The sequence below is a fragment of the Mus caroli genome, unplaced genomic scaffold, assembly GCF_978045245.1.
Source record: "Mus caroli unplaced genomic scaffold, Mus_caroli_1 scaffold_3, whole genome shotgun sequence".
Taxonomy (NCBI): Eukaryota; Metazoa; Chordata; class Mammalia; order Rodentia; family Muridae; genus Mus; species Mus caroli.
The window spans coordinates 65,101,078-65,118,955 of NW_028227258.1; the positions used below are offsets into that span (position 1 = coordinate 65,101,078).

Genomic DNA, 17,878 nt, shown 5'->3' on the forward strand with positions numbered 1-17,878 from the left:
AGTATGTGGAGGCCACAGGACTACATTAGATACCATTTTACTTTATTTATTATTTGTCTACTTGTTATTTGATTTGAGGCAAGGCTCTTACTGCCCTGGAACTCACTTGTATGCTAGTTGGGATGGCCAGTACGACCCAGGGACAGACCTGCCTGTACCCCCTCCCCAGCTCAGGGGTTCAAGCATGAGCACCACCACTGCAGCTTTTCTATATGGCTTCTAGTGACCAAACTCAGGGCCTCACACGAGTGATGGACAAGCACTTGAAGAAGTGAGCTATCTCCTAAGCCCTAAATACTAATTTCTTAGTGTGTATAATCCTATACCAGAGGCCTAACTTTTCAGAAAGCAAATATACAAATAGTGTTTGTTGTTTACTCCTGCCTTGAACAAGTAATTCAAATTTTCTGGTCTTTGTTTTCCTCAACTAGAAAATGACTGTAACATATAAAATTCCTTTAGTTCTAAAATGCTCTATGGTGATATATATGCTACATATTCTATATTTGTTTCTCACATTTCAAGTGTGTGTGTAACCAAGTCTTATTTAACCCAGAATGTGGGTTCCCACAGGACCTAGCCTCCTACTCTTATTGCTTATTTATTGGGTTCTACCTTCTTACAGTCACTTCGGTGCATCTATTCAGAGCCTAGTATACAGAAAATGCTCAGGAGACAGGGATGTATCTTCACCCCTCAGGAAAAAAATACCAACAGAAATTTACAGAATCTTAATTTTCATGATGAACAAGTAAGTATATGATGATGTGAAAGAGAGGAAATTTTAGATTGCTGGAATGAGCGACTTCTTTATGCCAAACAAGTAGGAATTTATTTGGGGGATCAAAAGAAGCTAGGATAAGGCAACTCTCCAGTCTAACTTTCCATGTCTGTTTTCAGTTTCATGAGAAGAGTCATGAGAAGAGTATCTCTGGTCAGTAAACAACAGCAACCAAGTACTGGGGACACCAGACTTGTCCCCTAGTAAGGAATGGGAAACCAAAGAGATGAAGGAAGGGCCTAACAGACAAGTGAGCTACTCCTCGTTCAAAGGAAACAGAAGCAAATGCTCACAAAGGGCTTTAACAACAAACAAAAATGTGTTGCCTAAAATGTGCAGTTGTCAGCATCACACTTTTCCAATGTTTGTACCTCAATTCTTCCAAGTAGTCTAGCTCCACGTAACATCAAGTTCAACTAACACTACAGCCTCAAGAAGAAGCCCCCTTTTCTTTGGTGTTAGCTGTAACTCATTTAAAATAGTCTTGACTTAAAAACAGAATACAACTACTCCTGCAGAACACAAAATTGCCATTTTCAGTTATATTTCACATATGATGTTACCCAATTAACTGTCAGTATCTAGCCTGGAGCTGACACAGACCCCTATACCAGGGTTTGAAGAGTTCCAGAAGATGCTCCTGTCCTCAGTCCGATCCTGCAATCCCTGCTTCTTTGCTCTTTCCCCGACTTCAGCCTTCTCCTCCCCCAACCTAGGAATATTCTGGGAACCACAGAGTAATAGAATAGTCTGGGGCTAGCGCTCCTTTTCTCTTCCTTCCCCAAGTCCCTAAGAAGTCAAAGGCCAAAGGCAATTTCCTCCAATTCCAGATCTACCCTATGGCGACGAGAAAGGGGCACGGAGACAGCCAAATCAGGCCGTGTGGGCCAGGGCGAGTTATTTACGGGACATGTAAACTTATCAGATCTAACAGTCACAGCAAACGTCTTCATCAGAGGTTTCTTGGCCAGAGCTAAGCAAGTTCCCAATCGAGCTCTTTCCCCGGCTCTAATTGTTAGCATTGACTCTGAAGGTGTTAACTGAAGCCGCTCTAGCCCCACACAATCCCTGACAAGCTTCTCAGCACCTCATGCATGTGATCCAGAACAGACACTCCAGCAAATTTCCACCTAACAATAACTGTAAAGATAAGTAGTTGGAATAAAATTCAGAAGTACATTTCAGAGACACAACTGAATTGGGTTTACCTACTTCAAAAACTTCATGTATTGTACTTCAGAACCCCAGAGAAAATTAAACGTCATGTTAAACATATAAGTTCAAGTATATAAAATTACCAATATTTGATTGTTTTTAGTTTATATATTAACAATTTCAGTTTATCTTAATATTTAACTCTTACTTGGGGATAGGGGAAATCACTGAAGCTCAAACAATGTTATATTAGGACTCTATACTGCAGAATATGCTTTTGAAGATTTTAAAACAATTGTCTGTAGCTTTTGAAACATCCTGTTCTCCTGAAAAAACAAAAAACAAAAAACAGGCAGCTATGGCACAAGCCTTTAATCCTACCACTGAGGCAGAGGTAGTGGGATCTCCAAATTCAAAATCACCCTGGTCTACAGGACAGCTAGGGTTACACAGGGGACACACGTCTTGAAAGACAAAAAAAAAAAAAAAAGTCACATGTTGTAATCTGGCAATCCCTACAGTAGACAGGTTTACACAGAAGGATTGAGAATTCTAGGCCAGGCCAGTGTGAGCTATATAATAATGCTCTAGAAAGAAAAAAGAAAAGGAAAAGGAAAAGGAAAGGAAAGGAAAGGAAAGGGAAGGATAGGAAAGGGAAGCTGGAGGTGGGACACGTGGTTATAAAAGCACACACACACATATGTACATACATATGTATATAAGAATGTGTGTATCAAGTTTACTTCTTTAGCAGCCAGTATTTCTTGGTCCTCGGCAGTGTTTTGTAAGTAATCAGAGGGGCTGGGGTTTTGTATTGTTTTCTTGTTGTGTGTGTATGAAAGACTGAGACTGTGTGTGTTAGGGGTTGGGGGGAGTTTTAATCTCCATCTCTATCTAGTGAGGATGTCAAGACCTTGGTGACTAAAGCAGAATCTGATAGCCACTGAGTGTGTCTGGCCACAGGAGCACAGGAGAATCAAAAGGCACCAGGATCAATTCCCAGGAGTTTCCCAACTCGGATGATATCACCTATCGACTCCTGCTTCAAATTCCAAGGAATGTATGCTTTCATTCCCTGTAGGAAATTAGTCCTGAGTGTACTTAACGAATATCTCAATACGTTTTTTATTACAAAATGTTTCTTCGTAAGCTTTATTTTTATAGGGCCATCTTCAAAATTTAAAATTAAGAATTCAGTAACACAATGGACACTTATTTTATTTGTTAATATGACCATTTAATCACTAGTCATGACTAATGATTACTAAATGCCTATCCAGTGTTAATTATTGTGGGTAAGACCCACAAGAAAAACAAAAATAAAAGAGACTATTTCTGTTTTTAAGGCACTTACAGTGCTTAGAAGAGGTATACCAATGCACAAATAACCCAAAGTATGAGACTATGCAAACACCACTTGACAAATACCAACTAATAGTACAACTCAGCAGTGGGGCAGCCAACCAGATCCTACTGGAGGACAGAAGAAAGACTTCTGTGAAAAGACCAAACACTGAAGCTTGAAGGTTGGTTAGGGATGCCTTAGCAGTGGAAGGAAGAAATAAGCTTAAGATTGACAGCTGTATTTATAAAATATTTTAAAGACCACAAGACATACTAAATCAAGTATGATAAAATATTAATTTTCTTAAAATTTGGGTTGTGAGCTTAAATTACCTGTTGGGGCTTTCTCCCTAAAATTTTCTAAAAGTTTAAAATAGCTCATCAGATAAAATTGAAAAGCCGACAGGTGGTGGCATACAACTTTAATCCCAGCACTCAGGAGGTAGAGGGAGGTAGATATCTGTGAGCTTAAGGCCAGCCTGTCTGCAGAGCAAGTTCCAGGACAGCCAGGGCTACACAGAAAAACCCTGTCTCATAAAAGAAAAAAAAAAAAAAAAAGAAAACAAACAAACCAACCACACTTTGAAAGGAAAGCAGGTAGTTGGGACACTGGCAGAATTACAGCCTGGAGAATACAGCCTTTGCCTAGCATGCAAAGGTGGCCCTGGAGTTGATACCCAGCACCACAAGAGGAAAACCAGAAATAAGAGCCATTAACAAATGCAATAACAACACTCAGAGGCAGGATAGTTCCCCTAACCTTTTAAGGCACTGTTTCTCAACCTTCCTAATGCTGTGACCTTTTAATACAGTCCCTCATGTGGTGGTGGCCCCCAACCATAAAATTATCTCCAATGCTACTTCATAACTGTAACTTTGCTACTGTTATGAATTGTGATGTAAATATCTGATATGCTACACCTGTGAATGGTTCATTCAATCCCCAGCTTCGCCACACACCCACCCCCCCCAACCCAAAAAAGGGTTGTGATCTGCAGGTTGAGAATCACTGTTTTAAGGGAACATGTGACTCTTGTTTTAGGCTGAAGAGCTTCAAACACTTCATACAGTATACACAAGAAGTGTCTAGAACAGGGTGGAGTAGTGGTTGACAATACAGGCTAAGAATGAAGTATTTACTGTCATCCCAAGGCAGATAGTTGAGGCGAGTGAGAACCACCTTCCCAAATAACTCAAATGCCGGTGGAGCCAAGTCATCTCCCCCAAAACAAAGCAAAGGAAACTTCCAGCTACAAAGGATTCCAGACAAGGACTGACTGTGAGTAGCTCTTCTGTACCTCCTTTCTCCCCTCCCCCAGAACTCACAAACAAAAACAAAATGTACCCTTGCCCACTTGAGAAAGAATCAAGAATTGGCAGCTCTGCTAAAGTGGACAGCTTCCAAACCAAAGCCCTTCTCTGGGGAAGACATTGACAGCTCAGAAAACAGAAGGAAATCGCTAGTTAGTCAAGATCTGAGGAAAGGCCATCAGAAGGTACCCATCCATCCTTCCACACTCCCTGATGTCTTAACTTCCCCATGGGAATCAGGAAATTAAAAATGTTCTCTATCTTATCCTGTTCTTCCCCAGCAAAGAATGACAAACATGCAACTTTCATATTAAAACAAACTTCCACAATTTTTAAAGGAAGAATTCAAATCTGAGTGCAGTGTCTGATTTACCACTGCCTGTTTGTTTCCGTTTGGTTGAGGTTTCCGTTTGTCATTGTTGTTTTCTGAGACAGAGTCTCATTCTGTCCTGATACTATGTTACCCAGGCTGGGTTCAAACACCACAAAGTCCTTCTACCTCAGCCTACTAAGTACTGGGATTATAGGCATGAGCCATCAAGCTGGCTGGGACAGGAGGACAATGACAGGGTTATACTACTGTGGCACAGGATAGCCTCAAACTCACGATCCTCCTGTATCAGCCCCCATAAGTGCTGGAATTACAGAAGGAGGCCACCATACTCAGCCATAGCCTATTCCTAATAACAAAAGTTTCACTGGCTCAACTTAAAAATAAGTTTAATAGAAAACAACTTAAAGGGAATTTAGTGGGAAAGAAAAACAGATTTACACACTCAGTAAAACCTTGACTCCCTTCTACATCTACCTATTACAGCCGATGAATCTCCAACACACTGCTCCTTTCCCTTCTGGGTACCTAATTGACCCAGGTCAAAAGTCCCTCCTCAGGGGTACTTTCAATACAACAGTTTGTCAATCAAACCTTGGGAAGGACCACTGTTCTCTTTGGTTTAAAAGGACAGTGGAATGGAGGCAATAAGCTATTCTGTGGTCTAGTACAACACAAGGTAGGAGAAGGAAACAAACACTGAAATAGGGCTGGAGAGAAAACAGTGTGGTGACCTCACATTTATTAATCACCTGCCAAAGGCCAGCCACTGACAATTCAATTGTACACTGAGCTATGAAAACTACTCTGGTTCTGATGAAAGCCCCAGGTAGTCTATTTGAAAATTAATAAGAAAGCACCATAATTCCTCCAATTCTCGGACTCCAGAAACTTCACCAACCAATATGCTCTGGTTAAACAGGAAATTACAAGGTCCTTTGCGTCGTTCTCTTAGAGCACACTTTATACACCACTGAGATAACCTTTCTTGGATTTGAAACTTATCCCCATATGATTATAATCCTTTATTACCTCATCATTTACTGCACTATGAGATAACATTCTCCAATGGTAGAGCACATGCCTAGCATGCATGAAACACTATGTTCAATTCTCAGCACCACAAAATAAACACAGGTCAGGCATGGAGGTTCATATCTGTTCTTAGGAGCACTTAGGAGGCTGGCAGAAGAGCTGTAAGTTCAAAACAAGCCTGTGTACTTAAATTCCAGGTCTGCCTGGATTACAGAGCGAAATTCCATTTCAATAAACAAATGGATGCATGGACGGATGAACGGAAAGACTGACAGAAGATAAAGCTCCACATGATCCAGCCTTGCCCCTCCCCCCCCCCCCCCGTAATATCTTCAATACCACATGAAACAGTCTATTTCATTCCTCTAAGTTTTTTTTATTCCAGCTCTATTCTCAGCCTAGAGTGTGCTACCCTTGGTCTCCTGTAGGCTATGTGCTTAGCTCACCATTCATGGGCACGTCCTCTCCTCTGGGAGGCTCTGTCCTATTGTTGCATGCCCAAGGCAGAACTGATCTGTGGGCCTCCACTTTCTACCCTGTAACTTTTATTACAACATTTATCACACTTCACTATATCTATATTATTTACTATTTTTCAACTAGACCTGTGACCCTTAATAGAGTTCCTCGTGTTATGATGACGCCCAAGCACAAAACTATTCTGTTGCTAACTTCATTAACTGTAATTTTGCTACTGTTATGAATTATAATATAAATATCGGCTATTGAGGATATCAGATATACAACCCTTAAAGGGGTTGCAACCACAGGTTGAAAACAGCTTAACTAAACTCTTACGCTTCTTGTGAGTAAGAATTTTTCTGACCTCTTTAGTGCTTAGGACAGAGTTTATAAGATGGGAGACATCCAAAAGACACTGGATGAGGCAGAACAGAAACAACCAAATAAACAGGAAAGAAGAAAGAAGAAGCAACTGGGATAGCCTAGAGAGGAGAAATGCTAACTTAAACTCACTGCCAGTCTTCACCATGCTGCTTTCTCTAAAGCCCAATTCTCACACAACTACAGATATCGCATCTTTGCTGATAATCTCCCCTGCTTCTACACAACTTTAGGTTCCTAACTCTGACAACCAAAATAGCTCTCATGTGGGCATGTGCCACTTTAAGCCAATATATCCCAAACTGAACTCATTATGTTTTCCTTAAAAATAAAGAAATCTGAGGCTGCAGATATGGGTAAGCATTTAAGAGCACTTGCTGCTCTTTCAGAGGACCAAGGTTCAAGTCCCAGAACCAACATCAAATGACTCACATCCACTTGTAATTAGTTTTAGGGAATCTGGTGCCCTAACCTGGCCAGGAGAGGCATGCATGTGGCACAGATACATAACAAGCAGGCACTCCCACATACATATGAAATTTTTTAAAAATTTAAAAATAAGGAAATTTCCGTACCGTCTGGCTGAGTCAATGTCTCCTACAGTGCAGGCCTGACATGGTCCTACCTGACTCATCACCATATCCTGCTATCTGTTCCTCACTAGTGTCAGCTTCCCTCACTATCTCATTTCCATTCTTCTCTGTGTTCTACCTCAAGACTCTTCTCAGGCTTCATCACATCCCAGACTCCAGAGAGCCATGTCTTTTCCCTTTAGAACAACAAGCCAGCTTGCATCTTACTGTCATATTACCATTCTAATAAGAATCCTTCATGGGTTCCCTAGACCCTATTTTCCACCTTTAACATACATTTATTAGTCTATCGTTAAAAGACTGACTTTCTCCCACAGACACTAGCCCAAACAACGTAAATGTCACTACTACTCAGATCAACCTAGTCAGTGTCTTTAGAACATTTTGACTACTGTCCTGTTTCCAGGGTTTTGTTTGAGCCTGTTGATTTCTTAGGGTTTTTTGTTTGGTTTTTTGATTATTGGTATCTGCCTTTTAAGATGTTATACTATGCTGCTAAAGCCGATCTGAACACCACAATCTTTGATCTTCAGCCTCTCGTGTGCTAGGATTTGGTATTACAGGCAGATGTCATTATACCTGGCTTTCCTAATGCACTTTTTAAAAGCACTTGAAATTCTGTTAATTCCTCTGTGGTACCTTTCATAATTACCAGAGTACTCTACTCCTAAAGTATCTATAGTATAAGGCCTGGGCTGTGCAATTAAATGAAATTAATGTAAGCTTTCTACTTAAAAAAATGTGCCTGGCATGTGAATCGAGGCTCAGCAGATAGCTATTCTATTTCTCTTCCTTGCAACTGAACCCACAATCTTAAAGGACACAAAGCTGTCATTCCACCACCACCCCCAGCCTACACCGGTCCTTCAAGCACTTAGTATAGAACTGAACTCACAGCAGGTAAAAACAACAAGTTTAATTAATTCCTCTTACCCAAAACTATTTCTTAGAAGAAATTAAGGGATGAGACATAACTAAACAAAACAGTTGAGAATAATCCCAGTCTAGCTGTGCATAAGATTCCTGTCTTTTCTGCCTCTGGTTTCCAACTCAGAAATATAAGCACCTGACTGGAGGTGAGTGATAATCGGTGCTCATGACATCATAGGGTTTTGTAATGACTACATGAAGGTGGGGGCTGGCAGGGATAAGGATGGCAAAGTCACTAGAGAACAGCTGAGCGCTTCTGTTTACTGTTTAATGTAACAATAAACATCTCTCCCTTTTAATTAGTCATATTATCAAAATTTTTCCTACAGGATATCTTGAAGATTTTTCAGTACTCAAGACCTTATTAGAGGCTTGGTGGTGTACATCTTTAGTCCCAGCACTCCAGAGGCAGAGGCAGGAGGATCTCTCTGAGTTCAAGCTCAGTCTGGTCTACAAAGTGAGTCCAGAGAAACCTTGTCTCAGAAAGAAAGAAAGACAGACAGGCAGACAGACAGACAGACAAGAAGAAAGAAGCAAGCAAGCTACCTAGCTAACTTACTCTTTACCAATGCAGTGTAATGCAGTGAGCCCCCAGATACTGTGAATGAAGATTCACTCTAGCTAGAATATAAGACAGTATCTACCAAGTGTTCTTATGCAGGAAGGAGACAGTCTGAGAGGCCACATTTGACCTTCAAAGATTTTCAGATTAGCATATATTAAAATACTTAGTATAGTTTAAATTACCCAAAAATGGGCTATTAATTTTGTGGATTTCTAAAGCCAAATATTTAAGGCAAAATAACTGTATCTTATTCTTCCTATAGTCTTTTCATAGCTACCAGGTAATATAGGCTTGGAAACGTAAATTTAACATCAGTATAACCCCAAAGTAGTAAATCTGGCTTTAAAAATAATGCATTTTAAGAACAATAAATTCCTGCATAAATTGTTTAATTCTTAGGCCAGTACTCTCTACATTAGCAGAACTAAAGGCTCTTGAAACATATCATCCTTACCACAAGCTTTTGAGCAGAACCCCGCCATAGTCTTGCGATTTTTCCACAGGCTGGTGCACTATGAAACAGGGACAAGCAGAGCTCAGACAGCAAGGTATGCACATACAAAGGCTTCTGTATGGGATCTTCCGTCTACCTCTGAGACTGTCTCTTAGGGCCAGGATGGTACAGAAAAGCAGCAGAGCAGTCACAATGTACCGGGTCCTGCCTGACTCTTGTCCCTGAGTTCCTGGACCAAAGGGCTCAATATTTCTCATTAAATCCACCCTTTGTTCAAAGACCTACAATGACTCTATTGACCCTTCTATCCACATCCAACAGGCTGGCCTCTGAATCCCTTCCACCCTCTTACTCCCCATGACTTGACCAACCCACATTCTCTCCAGTCACTCTCACATACAACTTAGTCATTCATACATACCACCGCTGCACATTATACATTCTATACTTTATTTGGAAAATCCTTTTGTTTGGGGTTTTTGAGACTGGATTTCACACATCCTGGACTGGCAATGAGTTCTGATCTCCTGCCTCTATCTCCCAAGTGCAGGGATTACATATATCTACCACCACACTCAATTTGTTCAGTGCTGGGAACAGAATCCAGGGATTTCTGCAGGTTAAACAAGCACCCCCAGCCTCTCAGAAAATCTTCTTTTATTCCTAACACAGAGACCATTTTTTTTTTTTTTTTGGTTTTTCGAGACAGGGTTTCTCTGTATGGTCCTTGCTGTCCTGGAACTCACTTTGTAGATCAGGCTGGCCTCGACGAACTCAGAAATCCGCCTGCCTCTGCCTCCCGAGTGCTGGGATTAAAGGCGTGCGCCACCACGCCCGGCTCAGAGACCATTTTTTCACTGACTTAAATGTATATACTTATAGGTAATGACAGAGAAGTGACTGGGCAAGGTCGCACCACACTGAAGAGAGAAGAACTGAAGTTCATCTAATTTCACAGCCTGTGCTTTTACATTACTAATCCATACCCTCCCAAGTCCATTTCAAAGCATACTAACTTAGAAACCTTCTGTCTAATCTTAATTCCTAGTGTTACTTCAAGTTGTCTTCAGCCCATACACACTCCAGTACAGTACATTACACTTGGTTTTGTTTAGACAGTTTTCTACATTTAAAGAGTCTAAACATCTTACATTTATGTCACCATCATCCTCTGCCCTGCTCCATGCCCCAAGTATCACGTCCCTGTCCCTCAGTCCCCACTCCAAGGGAAAAGACATCTTTTTTCATCTTTCTATCTCCCCAGAAACTGGAGCTTAGAGGTCACTTTATCCAAGGGAGTGTTCAATCATTATTCAGCAAGAATTTTCTTTTTAAGTTCTCTCTTCTATTATCTATTAAAAATTCAACTGAATTCAAAAATTCATGAAAAAAACTGCCCTGTACAAAATTTTAATTGTATAAATTTATCAGGCATTAAAATTCCAGTCTGCTATTTCACTGTCTTTACGTTCCATAGGAAATATATTTCTGAGACCACATTTGCCAAGATTGTTTTCCCCCTTTCGTGGGGTTAAGCGTTTGTGGTAAGAACACTTCCTTAGACACACATACTCATGCATACAGTCTCTCTGTCTCTGTCTCTCTCCAATAGTCTCAGCCAGCACTGTTAGAATACCTGAAGGATTTGGGAACCCAGAAACTTTAATAAGCAGTATAATATCCCCATAACAAAGTAGATATTTACTTTTGATACTAAACTTTTCCACAATAACTCACCTGGCTGCATATAATGTACCTCAAGTTTCTAAGAAGTCGTCTAAGAACTGAGACTAGCAGTGGATATATTGAGCTGCTTGTTCTATACTCATTCCTAGGTTTAATCAAACTCTTCAATCCATACCTGGTAGAGTAACGTATACAGTTCAACAAAAGGAAGTTAGATATAAACAGAAATTACCCATGTGTCATAACTATGATTGGCACCAGCCAACTCACAGGGATTAAAGCCACTATTAGCAGTTAAGACTCCAAGAAGATACCTGTCATTTTTTTTTAAATCCCATTTTAGGCTCCAACTGAGATGTTTTTCCACTAATAGGTAGAAGGAGTGGGGAGGAAAAGAGAGATTAAAGCAATTATTACTTCAAGAACACTTCCAAATTAGTGACATAGCTCCATCACAGCGCATCTAACACTGCACATCAATCGTTGGTCACCGTGCCTTACACAACTCATCAGAGCCCACTGTTGGCCACCCTGCCTTATACAACACACCAGCCTTGTTTCTTTGACAAAGTTTTACTTTTTTTCTCTTCCACAGAGAAAGTCCCTGGTACTAAATGAAAGGGATAAGACAAGCCAGAGCACTGAAAATAAACAAACCAACTACAAGTCGTTTGGAAACTACCTACCATCTTTACCTCCCACTTAAACATATGATGTCCAAGACAGACATCTATTCAGTTCTAAATTATTCACGTTAATGGGTAATGATTGGCAGAAAGGTGCTGATAATCCAAAATGAGAGCAAAAAAATCGAAAAAGAAAAATCTATTTTGGTTTTGGAATATGTGTTTTCAGCATATTTACCTTCTCAATTATGCCCAGCATGAGCTAATATTTGTGTTCATGTGCAATCTCTAAGTACACAGAAACCAGCCTGGATTACAAAGGTGCTCTAAAGATGCCAGTTCACTAGTAAAGTCAGAACAGACTGCATTCAGTGCTGTACAGGAGGAACAGCAATTTCTTTTATTTTACATTCTCTTTAACCTTCAAAATATCAATAGACTAGCACAGAAGGTTAGTAAACTTAAAAGACCTGCTTGAAAAACAATGAGGGTAAAGAACATAATTAATTCCTCATTGTTTACCTAGAATGTGTTCATTTGTAAGTTATATACCGCCAACATTTAACTACAAGTCTGATTCTCCCTGGCAGACTTCTCCATCCCTCAGGAACAGAATCCCATTGACTAAGAAACACATTTCCTAAATGTCTTTTTAGATATGCAACATAGAAAAAATAAAAATAGAAATTAGCTACTCCTTTGGAGTCTTCTTACCACCACTTCTCCTTATTTTTCGTATCCACCTGACAGGTTTTGAGACACAAAGGGATCCAGCATCCTAAAAGACCTAAGTATATTGTAGGAAAAGCCAAAGACCCACAAATTACCAGCTTCTAAATAAAACACCCTATGTAGTATTCACAAAAAGATAAAGAAAGCCAAAGTCAAAGCGGGTTAGCGATTGGCTTTGCAGTCATGAAAATTCCCTAAGAAGTTTTTTTTTTTGGGGGGGGGGGATAACCTCTTAGATCAAATCTCACCAGTTCGCTTCTCTCAACTTCCCCATTTTTACATGTGTCTTGTGCCCAGAAAAGACACCTATGTTACAATGACACTCTATCACCAGAGAAGAGAGACCGACTCTGAGGGCTGGTCCTTGTGAGCCGACAGGCTAAAAATACGCCGGCCCAGTAAACAAATCCCATTCCATCTCAACAGGAGCCACACCGTTAACCTAGTAATTATGAGAAGAGTGCGATCACGCAGCCCCCAGCTTACTCATCAGCAGCTTCTAAAGTTTCCATCAGCGCACAGTAACTTTTTTTTTCTGAAGTCCATAAGCCTGCCCTAGAATTTCTACACCTACACTCACCACAGTCTCTCTCTCCTCTCTCCCTCTCCCTCTCTCTCTCTCTCTCCTCCCTCCCTACCCCCCTTCCTCCATTACTGGACGCACCTCAGTTTGGCTATCGTTAAGAACAAACTTGGCTTTTCTTTTTTACTTTTATAGTGACTTTAAAAGAACTTTATCCTACTGGGGGGGGGGGGGGAGGCTGCATCTAGACCACCCTAAAACTCCGCCGTCCGTCTCCCAAAGTCTAGCTGACAAGAGGGGACTATCCAAACTGCCCAGCACAGCTCGGGAAGGGACAGGAACCGCCGTCCGGGGCTGGGAGCGCGGGACGCAGGTGAAAGATTGGCGTGAAGGAGGAAGGTGGGGACCAAGCAGAGAGCGGGTGCTCAGGGGAGATGGCTTCAGGTGAAGTCTCGTCAGAGAGAGGGGGCAGTGGAGCTCGACGACGCAGAGTTTGGGGCGCTGGAGAGGCGGGAGGAGCGGGGAGGAGATGGGGAGGGTGTCAGGGCTGGGGTCTCCGTTACCCTCGCGACTCTCGGGGCAAGGCTCTAGGCCGGGGCGGAGCGCGGGGCCCGGCCGCCTCGCCTCATTCCTCGGCAGTGACCCCGGGGTCCGAGCGGCCCCTCCCCCGACGACGATGGAGGCGGAGGCGGACACTGCGACCGCGGCTGTTGCTCTCCACAGGAGATGGAGCTGGAGCCAAGCCGGGACTGACCGGAGCTGGCCTCTTCCCAATGGCTTTCCGCCGGCTCCACACCGGGTCGCCACTCCGACTCCAGCGGCTGGTTCAGGATCGGTGGCTTTCGGCCGTCCGGCCGGAAACAAGCGCCCGTTTCCGGCCGGAGCGGGTTGGCGGTGACACCCTAGCCGCCCCCGGGCCTCCTCCCGCCCGGCGCGGCCGGCCCCGCCCCGTCCCGCCCCGCCCCGCCCCTCCCCGCAGCAGCCCCGCCCTCGGGACCGCTTTGAGGCTGTGGCCGGTTTGGCGCTTGCCCGGCGCGTGACCCCGCGCGTTCTTGGCTCGCGTCCCCGAGCCCCCGGGCTGAGGCACTTTTGAGCGGGAGCTGGGAGCTCGGCATGGACTGTTAAGACTTTGGGGTCGCATCAGTTGGCGCCAGCCCTAAGGGAAGAAATGGAGACCGGCGGAGTAGCTTTCGAAAGGTGAGAAGGACAAAAATACTTGAGAAGGTTGAAATTCTAGTTACTCCACGCAATCCTGGACCAACCAGACTGAATTGAACATCGCTTCTTACAAACCAGCCCCACCCAGCTATGCATTCCCCTTGTTCCTTCACTCCTGACGTGAACGTACCCTTTTCTATATTCACTTGCATAACAATACTCCCTTAGTAACATCCCGCCACAGTCAGTAAGTTTTTTAGTTAATGTTGTAAAAACACATTGTTAATGTGTTTTTACAACATTACAGCATAATTCAACGCCTTTACTTATTGAAGCCCTACTGTGTAAAGGCACTGTATTCCGGAATACTGGAAATAGAAAACGCAACAAGACATAAATCCCAAGCATCAGCAATCTAACAATTTAGTATTAATAGAATTCACTGAAATATTTTATATAAAGCAAAACGAACATATATGTCACGGAAGTTACAATGAGCTGTGCCTAGGAGCACACAAACAAGCCATCTCAACCTTTCATGTTTGTAAAAGAATATGGACTGCTTCCAGAAGAACTACTTTATTGAAAACACAAAAATGGGCCCAAGCTTATGCTATACTCTAACCAAATGAATCCTAAAATTTAACTCAGACCTCTATAATCCACACATTCAAAGCAGTGTTTATTATCAAAATTATGTTCACTGGGTTTATGTAAAAGCATAATACAGTTGGCTCTTCATTTTCCTCAGTATTCGCTGAGAATTTTGGTTTCTAATGGGGAAGGATAGAGCACAGAATTATCCAGACTAGGAAACTGACACCTGAAACAGGAAACCCACTGGACAGCTGTATCTCTTGAAAAATACCCTTAAGTTTAGAGTTGAAAGTGTAGGGCTGAACCTAAGGCCACATATACATATCTCAGCCAAGCAAAGTAGCTGGTGCCTTTGGAAGATACCACAACTTACAATGCAATTTAGCAAGCCAGAGCTTAAAAGATCCAGGGAGTACCGATTATAACTACTATTTCTTGACAAGTTTGAGGAGAAGAGGGTGGGATTTAGTCTCACTGAATTCTGTAGATCATACTAGACCCTGCTGACTAACTAAGTCTGACGTGGGAAGACAGAACTCTGCAAAACTGAGAGCTGCTTTCACAGTCATCAATTAACTATGTTTAACACACTTTCACACACTCCTTAGAACCAGGTATGGAGCTCAAAGGCTCTCTCCACCTTAAGTACAAGGCAGATGGGTTGGTTTTGTTATTGTTGTTTTGTTTTGTTTTTTTCTTTTGTGGCAATGACCACAAAACGTGGTCCAGATTAAAAAGCTGAGCCAAGTTGCTGGTCAAAGCCATTTAAGCCATCGCACATTGTAGGCCTGCCTGGAAATTTAGGGATCAGGAAGTGATGGGGTTGCCGTTGCTCTGTGCCTGTTTCTTACTCCGACCATCCATCAGGCATTGTTGTTTGTGTAATTGCTCAATGGGCTACTTGTCTTGGCCAGCTCTGTCTGTGTGGGTAGCAGTGTGGTCAGCTGGGCTGGAAGCCAGGCCACCTGGGTTCTGGTCCCAGCTCAGCCAGTCCCTAATCCATTAAGTGACTCCCTTCCCATTCCTATGCTGTCCGTTTCTTTGCCTATAAACTAGGAGCGGCTTCTCTTTCAGTGTGCAGACACTGAAAGATGCACAGTGTCCAATGCTCTGAAAGCTACCATCTGATAGTAAATAGTCACAGCAGCCTGAGTACAGCGGAGTCTCTCTTTTTTTTCTTTTTCTTTCTTTTCTTTTTTTCCTACCAGGTAGAATAGTATGGAAAGGATGGAAAAATCATCAAAGAAAACCCCAGCAGTGTACACAAGGCCACGCCCCTCATCCTCCACAAGGCCACGCCCCATCTGCCGCTCAGCTCACTGTTCTTTTCCACCCTGACAACTGTTTTTATTTCCTCGTCTTAGTGATTCTAAGCTTCAAGAAGCTCTGGGAGCTTTAACTTGCGTTCACCAACGCTGCTCCAAGGAGAGTCAACACTAGGCTGATGGGTGCGGTGAGGGGAAATATTCAGAGAAAGCTGTTTTGCAACTAACCAGGAAGAAAAAAAGGAGAAATTATTTGCATTTATATGTCTTTGTGGTAGAAAAGAAAACCAAACTGAAATAACTTCCTTTCTAGTACTATGACTATAATTTAGACCAGTGGTTCTAGGATGCCTTTAAAAAAAAAAAAAGATATATATATATATATATATATATATATATATATATATACTGTACCTACTTAGGAATGTCAGACTAACTCAGAATTTTTGTAGCTGAAGACCATAAATCCATATATATATATAAGTTAAATCCATTCCTATCCTCTGACCCAGAAATTCAATTCCTCAGTATTTACCCACTAGAAAGGAAAATATGTGTCTATTAAAAGCTTGTAGATAAATGCTCCTAACAACTTTATTTCTAATAGCCACTCAATGACTCAATGGAAACTTTATTTCTAATAGCCACTCAATGGAAACCTTTCAAATGACCACAATAAAAAATAGACTCATATATGTATGTATGTATATATATATATATATATATATATATGAATTTTTATAAAAAATAAATAAGGTACCTTTTTAAAGATTTATCTGATTTTTATGCATTTGGGTATTCTCCCTGCATGTATGCGTACCATGTGTGTGTGCTGTCCATGGAGGCCAGAGAGAGAGTGTCAGATCTCCTGGAACTAGAGTTACAGATGGTTGAGAGTCACATAGTGTTAAGAACTGAACCTGAGTCTCCTGCAAGAGCAACAAGTGCTATTTACCACTGTTTCAGCCCTCTAGCCCTTCAAAAACTTCTGACTATTGATGTTTGCTCAATTGTAGAACCCTTATATAAGGCCCTGGATTTGATACCCAGCAACACACACACACACACACACACACAAATTGTTGAAAGAAAAAAGGCATTTTTATGAAACTCAAATTCCAAAACAGGCAAAAATACACAATAGTAGGTACCAGCTATGGCCAAGAGAGAAGAAAAATTAAAGGGACACAAGAGGATTTTCTAAAGTAGTGGAATGTGCCATGCCTTACTAAAAGTAGCCGTTACACATGTATGTCACAATGGGGATTTTGTCTTAATTTTAAGGTATTGTGTTATTATTTTACATCTGTGAGTGTATCCCTGCATGGATATCTGTGCACCATGTGCCTGGTTGCTATGGAGTCTAGAAGAGGGCAGTCTGCTTATGTATCATTGCTAGATCTACCTCCTATTACTAAGACTCCAATGCTCCAGTGATCTCTCCTCACCAAAGTGATACCAACACATGGCAGCATAACTGTTCTTGGCTGTCAACTTGACAAAGCCTGGGAGGCTGGAACCTCAAATGAGGATTTGTCTCCATCAGACAGGGCTATGCACCATCAGACTGGGCTATGCACATGCTGGGGGCGGGGGGGGGGGTGGATGTTTATTTTTCTTGTTACTACTAACTGATAGAAGAGGGCCTAGCCTACTATCAATAGGCCATCCCTGTGCAGATGGCTCTGGGTTGTATAAGGAAGCAGGCTGAGCAGAACCAGGCCAGTAAACAGCACTCCTCCACAGTCTCTGCTGCAGTTCCTGCTTGAGTTCACGCCTTGACTTCTCTCTGGGACTGACTACTCTAGTCTGTAGGATAAAATAATCTTTCTTTCTTTCTAAGTTGCTTTTGGTAATGGTGTTTTCCATGGCAACAGTAAGCAAACTAGGACTCCTAACCGAGGTCTGTCTCCTTCCTCTTTGCTGAGAAAGCCTTGATTGCATTCAAC

The 17,878-nt window shown here is 42.0% G+C and overlaps 1 protein-coding gene across 3 annotated transcripts in view; it reads right to left on the minus strand.

Annotated features, from left to right (window-relative positions):
- Positions 1-13,794, minus strand: part of Otud7b (OTU deubiquitinase 7B) — a 58,336-nt gene extending 44,542 nt beyond the window's left edge. The window contains exons 1-2 of one of the 3 annotated variants that reach the window (XM_029475043.2): positions 13,473-13,794; positions 9,343-9,400 (exon numbers count right to left, since the gene is read on the minus strand). The gene's annotated coding sequence lies outside the window, so the exon portion shown is untranslated. The remainder of the gene's footprint in view (positions 1-9,342; positions 9,401-13,472) is intronic. The other 2 variants (XM_021158377.3, XM_029475045.2) reach the window with 2 other exon arrangements.
- Between the last annotated feature and the right edge of the window lie 4,084 nt (positions 13,795-17,878).